The sequence below is a fragment of the Cryptomeria japonica genome, chromosome 3 (genome assembly GCF_030272615.1).
Source record: "Cryptomeria japonica chromosome 3, Sugi_1.0, whole genome shotgun sequence".
In the NCBI taxonomy this organism is placed as follows: Eukaryota; Viridiplantae; Streptophyta; class Pinopsida; order Cupressales; family Cupressaceae; genus Cryptomeria; species Cryptomeria japonica.
Window position 1 is genome coordinate 120,859,534 of NC_081407.1, and position 18,941 is coordinate 120,878,474.

An 18,941-nucleotide genomic window follows, 5' to 3' on the forward strand; every position below is an offset into this window, starting at 1 on the left:
ATCAAATCTAAACTTTAATTCATTTTAGCCAATTCCCTTTGTCATTACAATATTTATTAATTAATATTGTCACATTCCATTAGCTATAACTAACTTATTGATTAATTAATTGTCCTCTCCTGCATTACTTAAATAAATTAATTATCCCCATATGTCATTCTCAAAAGTTGTTTCTTCTAATCATGCAAATTTTTATCTTCCTTGATTTATGCATGCACATTTTAAATGGAATAGATTAAATAAATTAAAACTCATGCAAATCTATTACTCAAGCTTTCTAAATCAAGTGAATGATCTCAACCTTTCATCTTCTCATCTGGAAATCTACAAATGTACTTTTTCTTTCTTATTCCATCATATGAAGAAATTTACAAGAATATATTACAAAAATATTGCATGAGTGTTGAGCATTCACACTCTATCACAACATGAGAAAATCTACTTCAGATGCTCTATTTGAGGATTTCTTGGTTTTAGAATAAGTAGATTTTAATGATTTTTATTTTTAATTTCAAGTTTAATTTTATTCTAATTCAATGAATTACACCGATAATTTTCAAATAAAATATACACAAAAATATCACAATGACATAGTGTTTATCCTATTAAAATTATTTTAGAAGAAAAATTAACCTCCAAATCCCAAACCAATGTATTCACTATACTAATATGATTACAATACATCAATAAGCTCAGTTTTTAATAGGCAAATAACAAAAAAATCTATAGAGTTCAACTCTCATAGAATAACCCTCTTAATCAATTACATCATTACTACAAGTCCATCCTAGACACTAATATATAGAAGATACAAAGTAAGAAACCATGATTAGTAAACCATAACCTATGAGAGAATTTCAATCACCAAATCTCCATGAGTGCATTCAATGTACAACTCCCATTATTTTCAAATATTAAAAGCATTGTCTTTTTTAATTGAAAAGAAAGAAGAAAAGTCTGATTTGTTCAAATATTGAGGTTGAAAGTACATTTTTCTTCTAGATTTATTTGATTACATTTAATAAAAAGAGAAAAATAAATATTTCACTTGAATCTAATTGATTGCTATGACAATAACATCACTCAATAATACATATGTTTCTTAAGAATAGATGCATAGCCTACACAATTTGAAGGAGGATTACAACTAGTTGTCAATTCTTTTCTTTTCTTTAAGATCAATGTCTCTATGCAATTGTGTTGATTCAATCTCTATGAGGGATGGAAACATGACATGGCTAAAAGACATTGGAATGGATAACTAGTTTTCAAAGTAAATTGCACATTTAATATATGAGCTTATTAAACATTAATTAATTATTTATATGAGGAAATGTATTCAAAAGTTTGTTCGAATAGTCTCTTGTGATCTTGTTCTAAGAAATTAGATTCAATTAGATTTAATAAATGGGCATATTAAACGTTAATTAGTTATTTGTACGTGGATACTTATTAATTAATTAATTGTCCTTTCATGCATTACTTAAATAAATTTCATACACATAAATGAATAATTATGAAAATAAGTAATTAACTATCCTTGTATGCATTACCATCTAATTGAATCTAAGAAATATTAGGTATTTGATTACATTTTATTTGTTCAAATTTGTGACTATTAAAAACTACACTTAAAAATATTGCAGCTGCCTATTTTACCATTTTACATACTTTCCAAACAAATTTCACTTTTGACTTTTTGTGCAACTTTGGTCAACTTGTAATTCTATATGTTAATTTAATTTATATTATATGCTATTAAAAATACACTTTAAAATATTGAAGTCACCTATTTTAACTATTTTACTTGCTTTCTAAGCAAACTTCACTTTTGTCTTTTTATGCAACTTTGGTCAACTTGTAATTTTTTTTTATATTAATTATAAGTTAAGTACATCATATGAAAATTGTCACAGTAGCACATCCATGTGTTGTATAGAACATAGATCTCACAAGGTAGTTCGACCAGTTATATCATCAAATAATACGGAGTTACATACAAAATATTTCAAAATGACTACCCTCCAAAAAGCATCACCTAGTAGATTCTACCCTTGCAATCCATCCCTATGGACTGTCAACCCATTTTAGTACTTTCTTATCAAACTCAAAAGTGGCGGTTGGCTCATGCAAAGTAGTAGAAGGCGGTATCGGAGGAGGTAGTGACTCCATCTCCAAATTAACTTCATCATCGTCCACCAAATCTATCACAGTGCATATTGGGGTAACAGCTAGAGGGAGTGCACAATCAAAATGCTTTCTCTCTATTGGCTAGTCAGTGTATGAAGTACGTTCACTTGGCTCTACCCTTGTACCTGCACCAAAGGAGGGTTCTCCCATCTTCTCTTTCCCTTTCCCTTGCATCTTCAAAGTCTGGACCATTAGTTGCTTCAAAGTAGTGTTGAATTCATCTTCATCATCTAGTGGCCTGTTGATTGTAAACCCATGGGATATTTCTTTTTCCAACATCCTGGTTGATCCTTCATTAAGGAGCTCCTGGAAATTTTCTTCATCAATCTTGAGGATAAGGTTGACCTGCATAGAGATGTTATGATAAATCAGTCTCTGAAGAGACTTAGTAAGACTCCTACCTCTACTATTAAAGATATCATTGTTATGAGCTTTCCAAATGTACCACAAGATGTAAGCAAATAAAAAAGACCAAAAGAATCTAGAGTACTTATTATACCCACCAATCTTTCCAGTGAGCATATTAACATGATATGTATTACAGTTTGCTGCCAGCCCAAAAATCCTCCAAACTTCTCTAGCAAAGAAAAAATCAAAAAGGATATGGGAAATCATTTCACTACACTTGCAGAGCTTGCAAAGATTAAGTTCTCCATTAGGTTTCTTGATAGGCAACCTATATAGAAGGGAGTGCCACAAGAAGCAATTGATCTTGGGTTCAATGGGGCTATGATAGAGGGATTTAAAGAGCTTAGACTAGGTGAAGGATTCCAAGGACAAGTTCCAAGAATGGTTGAGGTGTTGTAGGATATCATGATTATCTGTAAGTCGTCTGTAGATAAACTTCGATTTGACAGAAGGAAGAGGGAAGGAATCAAACCATCTCAAGAGGGCAACTTTGGTGTCAATCTTGGAGCAAGGTTTAGGAAGGTTAAGAGTAGAACATGCTTCTCTTACTAAGGTGTAGGTCCTGTAATGTGACTGGGGGAGATCAAATCTAGATGCCAGGTTATCCTAGTTAATAAGGCAGCCCTTCACAATGATATCATCAAAGGTTCTAATCCCTTTGCTAGTCCATAATTTTGCTCAACACCCCTGCAAGAGAGATAGTGGTTTCTCCTTGTGGTAGAGGTTCCATCATATGATTCTTTATCCATAAATCTTATTTCTTTTATCTATAATATTGTCACCCTCAATGAGATGAGAGACATAACTCCAAGCCTTCCAAATGGATTTAAAGACATTAGATCCTACAACTTTTAACTCAAGCCTTCCTGCCAAAAGGTCATTAAAATGCAATCCTTTCCAATAGGGAGATTTCCTAGGAGTAGCTCTAGCAATGTTATTTCTAATTGAGACCTTCCATGGTTCATTTCTTTCCATAGCTTTGGCAACCCACTTAATAGCAAGGGAGATACCTTGCAGCCTCAAATCTTTAAGCCCAAGTCCACCAAGGTCTTTGTTCATGTTGCACCATTTCCAGTTAACCCCATGTCTCCTCCTAAATCCCTTTCTATCAGATAAAAGGAAGTCTCTAATCTATTTATGAACTTTATTAAACTAAGTCTGAGTGAATAACCAGGAGGAAGCATAGTAGATGGTGTAGGAGGATAGAATTTTCTGACACGCCTGGAACCTTCCTGCTAAGGAGAGGTATTGCCTATTCCATTTGTCCAATTTCTTGGTGATTCTGCCTTTAATCCATTCCCACATTTCTTTAAGATTAGGGTTCATCAAGAAGGGAATACCCAAATATCTCAATATAAGACTAGGGCCACCCCATGCCAAGGAAAACATAGAGCACCACGGAAATGGTTTATCCTCCCATCCCTGAATAATAGATTTGGGTAAGGAAAATTTGTTAAAATGTGGCGACTCATCAACAAAGTACTGTACACTCAGCATGTATCCTCGCCGAGGTCCGGGGCCAGGCCAAGCCATGGGCAGGGATTCGGGGGCGGCAACCCCTGAGAAAAGTGGGGGTTCGGGGGCGGGAGCCCCCGAGAAATTTTTTTTTACCGTTTTTCATTGATGAAAACCGACATTGTAATAAAACCCTAAAAAGGCCGACTTTGTTTGTTGCCCTAAAAATGCATGTTATAAGCGGCTGGGATGCTTAAGGCATTGTAAGGTTGATGTACTATTTTTGCTGGATAATAAGAAAGATTGGACGACTGTGTATGGTGGATGTAACCCATTCTGGGTGAACCACGTTAAATCTCTGTGTTATCAGTGTCCTATTTTATTTCTTTATCTTTTGTCTTTAAATCTGCATATAATTGTTAGTTCATATTTGCTTCGGATCTGCTTGAAACCCTAACAAAATTTACTCCCACAAGCCAAGCAAAAGAGGTCCAACTTATTCTTCAGATTACAAACATTTTTCTCACTCATTTCTATAATGATGGTTGTATCATCCGCAAATTGCACATTAGAGAGTTGCTCACCATTAGGCAGGGTTACCCCTAAGACTTTTGGAGACAAGGAGTCATCCCTAAGCAGGTAAAACAGGGCATCAGTTGCAATAACAAAGAGAGCAGGGGACAAGGGGAACCCTTGTCTAATCGACCTAGACAACTGGAAGAGAGCACACCTAACACCATTAACTTCCACAGCTACATAAGCCCCATTCATCAAGGTAGCAATCATTTGGCAGAAGAAGGGCGGGAAACCCAGGGCTTGCAACATCATTAGAATGAATTTCCATTCCACCTTGTCATAAGCTTTCTCATAATCTAACAAAAGCATACATGTTAGTTGATTGGACTCTTTTGCCCAATCCATTGTCTCCCAGCAAGTAATCAAGTTCTCGAGGATATATATCCCTTTCACAAAGCGTGTCTGGGTAGAGTTAATGACACTAGGTAGAACTTCTGCCACTCTTAATGTTAGAATCTTGGCAAATATCTTGTATGATACATTCTGCAAGGTGATGGGCCTCCATGTTTTTATCTGAGTTATATCACCTTCCTTAGGAATTAGTTTGATCAGACCCGGGTTAATTTCATTGCCCAAGGATTTTCTCTCAATAGCTTCTTCAAACACTTGCAACAAGTCTTCTCCTAACCAGTCTATGTTCTTATAAAATTCAATGGGTAACACATCAGGTCCAGGTGCTTTATCATTACTCATACTCTAAATGGCCTTCTTAATTTCATCCAAGGAAAGAGGAGAGTCTAGTAGGGTCCTATCTATCTCCAAGAGTCTGGTCGGGATAATGCTACTAATTTTGTTCCTTGTGAGTTCCATTCCAGATCCCCTCTCTTCAGAAGAGAATAGCTTAGCATAGTAGGAAGCAAAAGATTCAAGAATATCTTCTTGATTGGTGATAATGTTACCTTCTTCACATAAGGTCTCAATCCTTTCCTTGGCCTCTTTATATTTCAGAATTTGAAAAAAGTATTTTGATCCTTTATCCCCATGGCTTATCCACTACACTTTGTCTCTTGTCTTAGCCCCTTTGATTTTGAGATTATGAATCCTCCTTACCACATTTCTAGCTTGATAAACTGCTTCAAGTGCTTCAACATTAGCGGGGTCCCCATTGATATTTCTTTCTACCTCACAGAGTTTGCCTTGCATGTCAGCCTCTAAACTTCTCCTATCCTTAGCCCTCTTCATCCCAACAGTTTGGAACAAAGCTTTCTAGCTGGAAGTACATTGGACCCATCTGTCTATAGCACTACTATGAGGGAAAATTCCTTTGTTATACCATCTAATAATGTCTATAGCTATCATGATATCCTCATCTTCTAATAGATTGACATTCAGGAAAAATCCATTTGTCTTTTTCCTTGCATGGTCCTCCACTGATAATGGGAAAATTTTGGCAACAATGGGGTGGTGATTTGACAGAGTATAAGGGATGACTTCCACACTTATCCCCTCAAAATTGGGCTTGAAACCAAAAAACTCATTGTTCACATAGAATCTATCTAGTCTACTGTAAATTCTCCTTCCACCTTTCTAGTAATTAGACCAAGTATGCCATATACCATTATGTCCATATTTATTGTCTTTTAGAGGGTCAATCAACTTGTGCCTATTGGTCATCTTATACCAAAATAACTTTTCAGTGTCTTTCCACTCAAACTTATTACCACCTGCCTTATCTTGGGGTCCTTCTATCATATTAAAGTCACCTCCCATGATCCATAGGATATTCCTGAGTTGAAACATCCATTTCCATGGATCAATCCTCTCTCAATGATCATTAGATGCATACACAGTGCAGAGTCCAAACTCCAAGTCATTCCTCTTAACAGTAAACCACACTGCCCTATTGCAAGGGGAACATCCCCATCTAGTGATAAATTTGTTCCATTTGGGGCAAATCAATATAGTTGCCCCCCCCTTACCTTTCTGGTGATTCGTAGCAAAAGGTAAGGCTTCTTTCCAAATATATTTGAGATTGATATCTAGTGAGAATCCAACTGCTTTAACCTCTTGCAGGAATAAAATATCAATTTTCTTGTTCATAAGCATGAATCTCTTAATGATGTATTTTTTGTCTGGGGACTCAAGTACCCTGACATTCCAAATTGCACACTTTAGCTCCATGTCCAACTTTAAGGGTCATATTCCATAGGAGCTCTAAGGCTCTTGTAGCACTTAGGGGTGTGGATATTAGGTCTCTTTGCAGGCCTTTTGTAGTTGAAAGAGTCCCTAGCCTTCCCCTCCTCTTCTTAAGAGGGTCAACTATCTTCTGTGCATTGAAGACAAAGCTACAGTTACCATCAAGAGGAGTATTCTTTGTGGTGGCTTCCCCCTCCACCAATTCTCCATCTTCCAGATTAGCATCTGCACTATCACCATTAGAGCCATCTTCTCTTACCTTTCCATCAGTAGGGAGGACATCATGAGGGATAGAGGAATCCCTGTTGAGAATATCAGGGGGGGGGTAGAGGAGGTGGGGCCCGAATCACAACAAGTGAAAAATTGTTAAGCTTATCTTCATCATAGGCTTTTTTGAGAGTATCCAAACTATTTGACTCAAAGTCATTCTCAGTGGTCTCCATGCACACCTCAACCCCACTCTCAGGGTTCACCTTGGTATTCCCATAGGGTTGGGATCTATCCCTCATGTCATCATCCTTGCCCATGGGAGGGGAAGGGATGATGGCCTCAGATTGGGTTTTGTGTACATCACTTTGTACATGTTTGTCTTTACTTTCTGAATTAGAGTCAAGAGAAGATTCTACCCACTTATGCTTGGGATCCTTTTGATCCTCTCTAATGCTAACTGTTGAGTATTCTTGGTTCTATGCCTAGGTTTGGGGCAAGGAGAATCCAAGCCAAAATCAATGGAGTTTGATTTGGGCAATTTATCTAGGTCTATCATCACATCTTTTTCTAGGAGTGAAGGAAACAATTCTTTCTTATTGAAGGCTTCTTTAAGGGAGTCGAGTGTGGCTGCCAACTCCTTGGAGGTAGGAGGGGGTTTGATATTGAGAACTGTCTGACCACCAGAGACTTGCTTAGAGGAATCACCCTGGCCAAAGCCAAAGGGGTCAGGAGCAACTGATTTAATTGGCTTCTTCGAAGGAGGGGTGACTTTTTCTTGAGGAGAGAGAAGGCTACTCTCAAGTGGCCTTCCCTTCTACATAGGAAGCAGACATTAATGCCTCCAAGAAATGAAATAGGGCACGAAACCTCCTGCCCATCAATATCAAATCTAATAGCATTGGGGATATCAAGACTAGGAGATATTGAAACCAAAACCCTAACATCAATGTGCGGCAGCAACGAGTTTGTGGATTCCAGTCTAATCACAAAACCAATAGCTTTGAGGGCTTGTGGTATTAGATTCCAAAGATAGGGAGGCACATTGCTAACCGTAAGCCAGTGAGGGGAGGATAGAGCAAGAATTTCATCTTGATTTGTATTAGGAAACCACGACAAAGCTCTGAAGTTACAAGAGCCTATTCTCCAAAATTGTCTTCGAATAACCTTAATTTTTGTCTCAAATATTATGTAGCCATTCGTTAAGGAAAGCCCTAGATGGAAGTTTGGAGGGGTCTTGGGCGGCAAGAAATACTGCAGATTCTTTTAATCTATTCTTTTATGCTTCTATAACAACAAACATTTGGAAATTAGGCTTAACAATGATAGAATTTCTCGAGGGAGTCTTACCTCCATCTTCGTCCTTCGAGGAGGTCGTTGCTGGGTCGAGCAAAATCCTGAGAAATTTGGCTCCTTTCAGCGCCCTAAATCCATGCTCGATCACTTGCTTAAAAGACCTCTCTTGTTTCTCACGCCCTCCTACACGATCACTTGCAGGTTGTGCCCTAGAAGACTCTACCTGTTCTTCGCCAGGGCTAGGCGAGCCCATAATAACTGCAATAAGGCGAAAGAGACGACTCTGCCTGGGAAAGAAATAGAGGCAGACCTCCCACACCAGGGGGCGGCCTCCTCTCTAATGATGGAATTGGTAGCAGAGCATTGGTCGATTCTTGTTCTCATCAACTTGTAATTCTATGTGTTAATTTAATTTATATTATATACTATTAAAAATACACTTAAAAATATTGCAGCCACCTATTTTTATTATTTTTACTTGCTTTCCAAGCATACTTCACTTTTGGCTTTTTAAGCAACTTTAGTCAACTTATAATTCTATATGTTAATTTAATTTATATTATATACTATTAAAAATACACTTAAAAATATTGCAGTCACTTATTTTTATTATTTTTACTTGTTTTGCAAGCAAACTTCACTTTTGACTTTTTATGCAACTTTGGTCAACTTATAATTCTATATGTTAATTTAATTTATATCATATACTATTAAAAAATACACTTAAAAATATTGTAACCACCTATTTTTATTCTTTTTACTTAAGCAAACTTCACTTTTGGCTTTTTATACAGCTTTGGTCAACTTGTAATTCTATATATTAATTTTATTTATATTATGTACAATTAAAAAATACATTTAAAAATATTGCAACCACCTATTTTTAATATTTTTACATTCTTTCCAAACAAATTTCACTTTTAACTTTTTGTGCAACGTTGGTCAACTTGTAGTTCTATATGTTAGTTTAATTTATATTATATTGCTAGCAAATAAATTTGGAATATACCTTTGCTTAATCTTTAAATTTTTCTTTTTTTATCAAAAGCAATATGATATTTCATAAGTTCATTATTTATCATACTTAATTTTCTTTATGAGTTTCATAATTAGAATAAAATCTTGATTTTATATATTTTACGTGTTTAATAGAAAATTAATAAGTATATTGTAAAGTTGTAATTAATAATAATGTTGAGATTTTTTAAATTAATATATTTATTTAATATTTATTTATTTTAGTTATATTGTTTATTACAATTTTATTTGGACCAATATATTTAATTTTTATAAATATTTAAGAATTATTTTTTAAAAAATACAAATTAATATATTCATTTAAGAGTTTTTATTTGAGTTACATTGTTAAGTCGAGGGGCTTCTTACAATCACAAAAATTTATGTGTTATCATTTGGAAATTTTCAATTAATTTGATGTATTTACTGTATGGATAACTAATACCAATTTGCTAATTAATTAATAATTAAATATCTGGAACGGTTCATGAAAGTTTTTATTCTCAAAAAATTTTAGGAGGAGGGACTTCTTGGTTGGACTTGGAAAATTGGAGGAAATTGTAGGAGATTGGAGCAAGGATTGGGTAGAGGAGGATTGATCTGGGTTGGGATTGCAGAGGAAGTCTTTAGGCATTTGTTTATTTGTATGTTTTTCCAGGTTGGAATTTAATATAATTTCTTAGAAATAAGTTTGTTTGAAGTTTATTCTTCCTGTGATTGTCAGTGACTGGTATATGAATTGTAGATTTGTGCATGACTATTGTAATCATCCTTTTCAAAAGATTTCTCTAATTGATCAATATACTCCGTAAAATATTGTTATTAAACTTTTAACCAGATTGTCTGGTTTCCTCGCTATTCGTTTAAAATATTGGTCTTCCAAGATCCTCTCCTCCTCTATTTTGTTATTCTTAGTCTGAAGGTATTGTTTTTGCTTTTATTTTTAGTTATTTATTGTTTTTCTTTATTCTTTGATGCCCTGTTAGCGGGTTGTGAGTTTTATTCATGCCCTATGACTGGGAAGCGTTGGAGGTGTGTGTGTGTGTGTGTTTTTTTTTTTTTTTGGGGGGGGGGGGGGGGGCGGAGTCGTTGTGTTGTGTGGGACCCCCTCACGTGGCATCACGTGGTTGAGTACCTCACCACCATGGCATGGGGTTCCCACGCATGGTGGGAGGATCTCCAACCCACATGGGGGAGGATACCACCAGTGTGGCTCCTCCCACATGGGATGGGGGCCATCCCACCTGCGTGGGATGGTCACCCACACCTTCTATCTACTTTGCACGCCCAGCCAATGGACTGCACTTCCAGCCAATCAAATTTGTAGTTGGTAGTCAAATTTTTGGGTTATTGTAATGTTGGTGGTGTGAGCGTAAGATTTTAGGGTTTTCTTTTCAATTATAGGTAAATATTTTGCAATGGATTTTCCTCCAGCCAACCAGATCATGGTATTTGGTTTAGATTTTGGTTTTTATATAATGTTTGGTTTGGTTGTATTTAATTTAGGGTTTTGCATTTTATATTTTTGTATATGGTGCAGTGAGTTAACCCTAAATCCTAAGCCTAATCACAATCTTAATGCTAACTATAACACTAACCATGATGTAAATCCAAACCCTAACCATTAACCTAACTCTAACAATCATGTAAACCCTAACTATAATCCTAAACCCAAGCCTTAACCCTAACCCTAATAGAAAACCAAAATAAACCCTATTCCTTATATAATTAGGCCTACTATTTTAAACCAAATCAAATCCTAACCCTAATAGTAAACCAAAATGAGCCCTAATCCTTATTGAATTAGGCCTACTATTTTGATTCCAATCCTAACTATAATTCTAAATCTAGAATTGAACCGAATGGAATCCTAAATCTAACATTGTACCAATCCAAAATATATAACTATACAACAATAAATAATTTGAAATTAATTTATATCATGTCTTCCAATTCATGTTGCGACTACTACTAGCTTATATATATTTAATAATATATAGAATAAGTCGAGAGATATCCTTCTCAAGGCGCCTATTTCAGATTAATGTTGATAAATTAATAAAAAAAATAGGCACCTCTAGAAGGATATCTCTCGTCTTATTCTATATATATTATTAATTATATATAAGCTAGTTTCTATTTTCTTTTAAAAATAAATTAACTTTTAAGACAAGAAAGCAATTAATCTATTATGTAAAAATATTAATACGTTTAGAAAACAAAAAACTATTAAAAATATATATTTAAAATATTTTTAATTTTTTCAAAGAACTATTTTAAAGTAAGCTTTTGTTTAACTCGTTTAAAAAAGGTAAATACATTTTTTTAAGTTAGTAAAATATATATCTGACTAACTATTATTTTTAATTAAATTGCATGAATTTTAAATTAATATATATTAAAATAAAAATTAATTAATATTAATAAATTCATATTTTATACCATTAAATTTATTTAATTTAATTCTATGATGATATATATATGTTTAAAAATCTAATTATAAATATTATTATATATATTAATTAATAATAGGCTCACAAGGGTGACCCATATAATGCAATGGTCAAAACACTTGCTTAGTGAAACTGTCACCAAGGTTCAAATCCCATTGGACAACTATGCTCACAAGCTTTTGCAAATAAATTTCTTTGCAAATAGAAACCAACAATTTATAATTACCATATGATAATTTTCTACAAAGTACAATGAGTGTAGTCTACTATATTTAGTGGGAGGATAGTAACACTAACAAAAATTGATTGTAGAATCTTCTCTCTCTCTCTCTCTCTCTCTCTCTCTCTCTCTCTCTCTCTCTCTCTCTCTCTCTCTCTCTCTCTCTCTTCCTTTCCTTCTCTAAGTTTAGTCGTGTCCCTACAACAAGGATCACCCTATCAATCATGCCCATCAATCATTCGATTTGGGCATGATTGATCGGGTGATCCTCAAACTTTCGTAACCATTTCTTCAAACCAACAAGCAAATATGATTTGGGCCACTACAACAAGGTGTCTAGTAATTATTCGATGGATACCAATTTACAATGAATTTGTGAAGCAAGCCACTTAAAACTCTAACTAAGCTTATCGGTGCAAAGAGAGCCTTCACATTGCCAAATTCACTCAGCACTCTAACTGTGTAACGAATGCATTTGTATAGCGGCTCAAAAAATACAACTCGAGACTCACTAGGAAAGACGATATCCCCAACGTGCCTCAATTTTGAAACACTCCCATGAGGTGATGAGACCCCCAAAAGGTGTTTCTCTACTCAAAATAAAAATCGCGTGTTGTTATTCACCTTTCTCTTTCATCCAAGGTCCACAAAGGCAGGGGGTGAGGATACTTAGTGTAATGGTAGGTCCACCCTATGAATGTGCAAGCGCACCAAACACATAAAACACTCATTTTTTTTAAGCAACAAATCCAAAATGTGATATAATCTAAGAGAAAAGCAATTAGTTTTTGAAAATTAACAAAATGTCCAACACTCATCATACAACAAAATGTTAGTAGTTTTTTATTTGAGTCTTTGACAAGCGAGAAAGCTGGCAAAAAAAAGAAGGATTAGTAAAATCTGAAAAATGACAATACTTATAGTGGAGATGTCAAAGTGTAGGTGTAGACGATGAAACATCTACGCAAATGTCAATATAGTAGCCTCTACACAAAAACAATTAGCTCAAAAAACCAAGATTTTGATAGAAATAAGAAAAATTGAAAAATGTCAAAAATTGGGAAAACAAAGATGTTGATTTATAGGCACAAACATCACAACGTCTGCACAAACATCGATATACGTCTTGTAGTAAAATAATTAGTTATAAAATCCAAAATCCACAATGATTTAAAGAAAGCAATGCATGTTGATTTACAAAAATAAAATTGCAAACAGGAAATGTCTTTTTTTTTTGTTTTATAACAATATATGAATTTTGTATTTGTTTTTAAGGTATATTTCTGCTAAAAACGAAAAACTGCACAAAAAATTAGTTAAAACGGAGACGTCGATTAGGTCTAGTGGAGACGACAAAACCATGGCACAAACGTCGATATTCAAACGTAGACAACAATTTGCAGTCCTTGAAAAAACACAATCAATCAAAAAATGATAAGAGCGGGAAAACGGTTAAAGGTTAATTTCATGTATTAAAATATAAAACACAATAAAGCATTAAACATACAAAACAAAGAACCTTGTTATACCTTTCTTCTCTTCTTCCTCTGATTGAGCTTGAAATGGTGTGCACCCAACACTCCACTTGGTTTGCTCCTATGATGATGGATTGTGGATTGATCTCCACTACACAACAAAAGGGATTTGGATTGGATGATTAAGTGTGATAAAATTTGGGCATTATGAGGGTATGATGGATGGTTTTTTATCTCAAATGAACAGCATAAGAATACGATAAAAGTGGATCATGGGATTCAAAAGAGCAACATGAGAGTGCAATGAGAATGGATTATTTGTAAAAGGGGGAGACTCCAATTTATAGATTGGAAGGGCCCAAAATGGATGACCAGGATCAAAGATGAATGGAGGGATAGAATTGAAAGAAAGTGGGAGAGGATTTGAGAGGACAAGTGGGAGATCCAAGAGATTTTTCATAAAGGCATTTCTTGTCTCCACACTTCTCAAGTACATGGGGAAGAGTTCCCCAAGTACCTTGTGAAGAGAGGAGATGAATATAAAATTCCTTGGGAGAGGACAAGAGGAATTAAAAATTCTCAAATAAAAGGATGTGTGGGAAGAATAAAGGAAAAAAAAAATTTTAATTCCTTGGGAAGAGGGGCATGGGGAGATTCAAAGGATTTGACATTCCTTGAATGGACCAAAGTTGGTGACATATAAGGTTTGGAGGATGGGATGGGAAAGCCATTTATGGCAAGGAGTTGACCCATTGATTAGGGATGTGCAAATGATTAGGAGGACTGATTAAGTGGGATAATGAGAGATTAGGATGCAAGTGGGCAAGTTAGGTGGATGGGACATGAGGAGAGAGAATGAGTGGAAGAATATAAAATCATGATTAGGCTAGATGATAGGATCAAGAGGGGTGATTTGTAAGAATTGGGGAATTAGTTAATTAATTGGAATTAATTAGCTAATTAGGATTTAGAAGAAAATATTGGAGATTGAAATGATTTTAGAAGAATAGGGAATATAATTAATTTCGATAAATTAATTTTAAGGATAGGGTGATAATTAAAATAGAATTTAATTAATTGTAAGAAGGAGGACTAACATAATTAATATAATTAATTATATGGAAAGGCTAAATTAATTTAATTAATTTTAGGCGTCTACATCTATATCTCTCTCTCTCCCTCTCCCTCCCCCTCTTCCACTATCTCTCTATCTCTTCCTCTCTATCTACTTATCTCTCTCTATCTCTAGACATGTCTCCCCCTTCTCTCTCTCCCACTCTCCCTACCTAGACCTCTATATCTATATCTTTTTTCCCCTCTACCTCTTCATATTTCTTCTTCCTTATTTTCTTTTCTCTATTCCAAACTAACCACATTATTTAGAGGAACTTGACACATTGTCTCTTGTTTTAGAATGTTTATTATAAAAATATAAATTAATTTAGAATATTTTGAAATGGAAGGATATAATTGTTTATAATATTTTAATATGATTTTTTTAGAATAGTATCTATTTTCTTATATGAATTTAAAAACTTAGTCAATTTATTTTTTTAATTATTTTTAGTAAGATTGTCTTAATATCAATTTAGAAACATGTCATAATTAAATTGATAGGATTTAATTGTTTCTAAATTTTAAAATATTTTAATATGAATTTTTAGAATAGTTTCTATTTTAATAATAAACAAGATTTTTTGGCATGAATTTCAAAACTTACTTAGTAAATTTAAGATTTTTGCATATATTACTAATTTTTCATTGTTTTCTAAATTTTTACATTTTTTTTTATATATAAGATATCCATATGTGATACAAAAGGACAAGAATTTTCATTTCTTTTCATGAAACAACATCTGCATTTTATGGTAGCTTCAATCTTTTGTTTGCGTAGGTGAAGCTTAAGGTATATACTTTGTAGTGCATACATTTATGTTCTAATTCTTTTTATTTATCAATAAAATTTATGCTTGCAATTGCACTTTAATTATGGAGGTCAACAACTCACTTAAAAATTAGCATCTCCTATGCAAACTAAATTGTAGAAAACCACAATTAAAAACAAAAAAAATACCATTGTTTGTTAAGTTCTTTGTAAGAGAAAATGATATATTTAATATTCTATCTAAAACATCAAAATCTAATTTCTTTCATATGCCAATAATTGTGCTTTCATTTGTTTACACAACATACACTTTTCTAATCTAACTTTCTTCTCATCTCTTTGACAATTAATATTTTTCTTAAAACGTCAAATGAAAGGCATTGCAATGACCAAACCATCATAAAAAATTCATATGGCAAGCAGGGGTGGTCATCAAATTCCAAGCCTGGTAGCTCCCTTAAAATTCCTCATCACTCTACCTACTATTTTGATATGAGAAGAAGTAAACTACCAGTTGTCTAATCAATATGAGCAAAGTATTTTTGCTCCATTCATCAGTCACACAAAATTGTGGTGAGTTACATTTGGTTAGTATAGTTCATAATCTTTCTTGGACATAGTCTTTTACCTATTACTTATTCATATGCTTATGTACATTGTTGTTCACCAAAAGTGATTAACCCAAGTACACCTGCAATCCTTCTATGAAAGGGCCAATTTCAGTCTATGAAACACATTAGGGCTGGGACAACATTACATAGGACCCTAATTGATCCTCCTGCACTTCAGGTTCTGCTAGACCTAGGGGGGGACACCTTTTTGATGCATGAAATTAACTCATTTATTCACCATGACAACATCAATGAAGTAGATAAACCATTCCACAAGCTCAACAAATTAGATAACACATACAGATTGGCTGGATCTTGTACAAATAATGGGTGAAACAGAGCTTTGGAAGGATAGAACACAAACCCCTAAATATAAAGGGAAATAGATTTGTCTTTAATTTGAATTAATCTGATACTATCCCCAAATCTGCAAGACTAGTGCCTTGTTCATTGGACAACAAAGTCACACATAGAACTGCAAATGTGCATCCATAGTTACAAATTGGTTTTCCTTAAACAATATTCTTGCATCAACACCTTATACTAATGCATTACTTAATTCCATTCACAAAATTTATCAGATCTAGAACACATTCCATTGTTTATGACTGATTATAGAATTTAAACTCTTCACTGAAGAATGCCTACAAACAATCATACGATCTCCTTGAGATGACAAATTATAGCCTCCTTGAAGATTCAATTCATAACAATGAAATATATAAACAGAGACAATATTGTGGGAAATTTACTCATGCCTGACACAAGTAAGACCTACAACTAAGAAACCACATCTACAACACTACACTACAACCTCTATACCCTGAAAAGATCCATATTATTTTACACATTTGGGTCAAGTAATTCAGAAATGGAAGCCATGAAAACTGGAGCACTTCCTCCAAAATTTTGGAACCCTTACAATTGAGAAGAATTTAGAATAAGAAGAGGAGGGAAAAATCGGATCTGCATAACACACTGCCAAGTGTCCTTTTTTCTAATTGAATTTCAATCCCTTTCTTTTTCCCGTAGAAACTGCTCTCGAAATATCCCATATTTGTTAAAATTAACTACCTGATTGGATTCCTTATCCCGAGAGCTTTCTGGCAATATATAATACTTGCCATTTTGACCAAAAATAGACCTATGGGCGAATTAATCATTCATGTGTGCACAATCATTTAAATTTTTGAATTTTTAATATAGTTGAAACTATATATATAACTTGATTTTAACTTTGATTTTTGGCCTGATTATGCCCTAATGCCCTGCCACGTGGCAACCTTTGATTGGTCGATGGGGTCCACCGGGCGCCACCTCAGATGACACTTCATCACTTCGCCACGTGTCCGCCACCAAGCTACTTGCTCATCGCCCCGTCATCACCACGTGTCAGCCACCTGTGCGCCACGTCACCGGAGGATCCAGATTGCCTTCTGTCTTTCGCCATTTCGCAATGGCTAACTGGCGTGCATCTTTCCTTCGCGAAGTCGCACTAACCGTCAGATCATCTCGAACATGCAGGGTCTTTAACACTCTGTTTTCGACCTGAGCTTTTCGCCATTTCGTAAAGGGTAACAAGTGTGCATCTTCGGCTTGCAAAATCACACCGACCGTTGATCTACTCGGAACCTGCTCACCGGTTAAGTCGCTCCTTCTCTGCAAAATTTTGCATGCCTTGGGATCTATGCCCGCGTGGGGTCCAACTGGTCGTCGCTAAGTCAGCCTCCTCGATCGCTTTGGGATCCGTGCCTGCACGCATGGGGTCTACCTTGGGCGCCCATAGCACCATTCGTCAAAAGCTTTTTGTGGCTTTGACATTATACATTGGTGGAGATTTACTTATAAATACCCCAAAATGTTCTCCCCTAGCCAATGTGGGATAAATAGTTTTAGCCTAGAACTGCATTTTAAAGCTTTTGCCTAAGCTTTAATGGCACCTGGTGTTTGCTTGAAACCTTCAATGTCTCTTATCACCGCCACAGAGAGGATGCTAGCAAAGAACGATGGGGAGTGGGCTTTACAACAGCCAAGTGCATTTGCTTGAAATTTTTGTTGCTCCTGTTTCTTAAAACCTTATAGTGCCTCCCTCTCACACGGCCCCAGGAAGAAGTGCCTTCACATCTGCAGATTACATTTGCTGAGAAGTTCAATGAATGCCCCTCCCACTCCTTTACCACGCTGGGAGGAGAGAAGAAATACTAAGCATAGTTGGAAAAAGTTTGCTGCACGTAGGGGATAGCAATACACTTGCCATATTGCATTTTGCTATGTTTCAGATGCCTTTCAGCACCTTGACCACGCAAGGGGAGAATGGACCTACCAATTTCTGCTCCACACCATACTCCACCTTCTACGCCTTTTATCTCTGCAACTTACCCACCACGTGAACTTTATGTTTCATGTTCCATGTGAGAGAGGGGGGGTACCGATTGCATTTTAATGGAAGTTTCTATAGCCTTAAACTATGCCACGCTGCCTTCACATTTGCCATTCTCATTTGCTCTATGTTTTAAACACTTTGAAGGTTTCCATATTCCTTCTCCTCCACCATCCACGCAGGGGGGAACTGGTGTTTGCATCTGTTTTAATTACTTCATAAACTTCACGTGGGAGGAGAATTACTCCTACTGATACACTTGTCTTTTAACAAAAACTAAAACCCCCTTTCAACACCATGGCAGGGAGGACGATGAAGGAAAAATTCGATGCATTTGCTGTTGAAGATTTGCTTAGTGTTTCATCGCTGCCCTCCAAACTGCACGCAGGGAAAGGAACTTGCTAAGTTTTTGAAAGTTAACGAGCTTTACCCATGCCATGCACTTCACACACAGCAGGGAGGATTTAGCAAAGGTATTGGAATTAAACATTACATCTATCAAATGTATTTGCATGTAGACCTTTAAAAACCTTTAACCATACTCAACATTGGGAGCTTAATGGCTTTCTCCATACCAATGCATTTGGTTTCAGACTTTTAATGCTTTCTCAACACCAAAATGGGGAGTTTAT

The 18,941-nt window shown here is 35.2% G+C and overlaps 1 long non-coding RNA gene across 1 annotated transcript; it reads right to left on the bottom strand.

The window, feature by feature from the left end:
* Nucleotides 1–1,945: 1,945 nt before the first annotated feature.
* On the bottom strand, nucleotides 1,946–8,680 carry LOC131874576 (uncharacterized). The gene is made up of 2 exons (XR_009371924.1): nucleotides 8,323–8,680; nucleotides 1,946–2,535 (listed from the first exon to the last, which is right to left on the bottom strand). It is a non-coding gene; the product is annotated as an uncharacterized LOC131874576 (long non-coding RNA).
* Nucleotides 8,681–18,941: the final 10,261 nt, after the last annotated feature.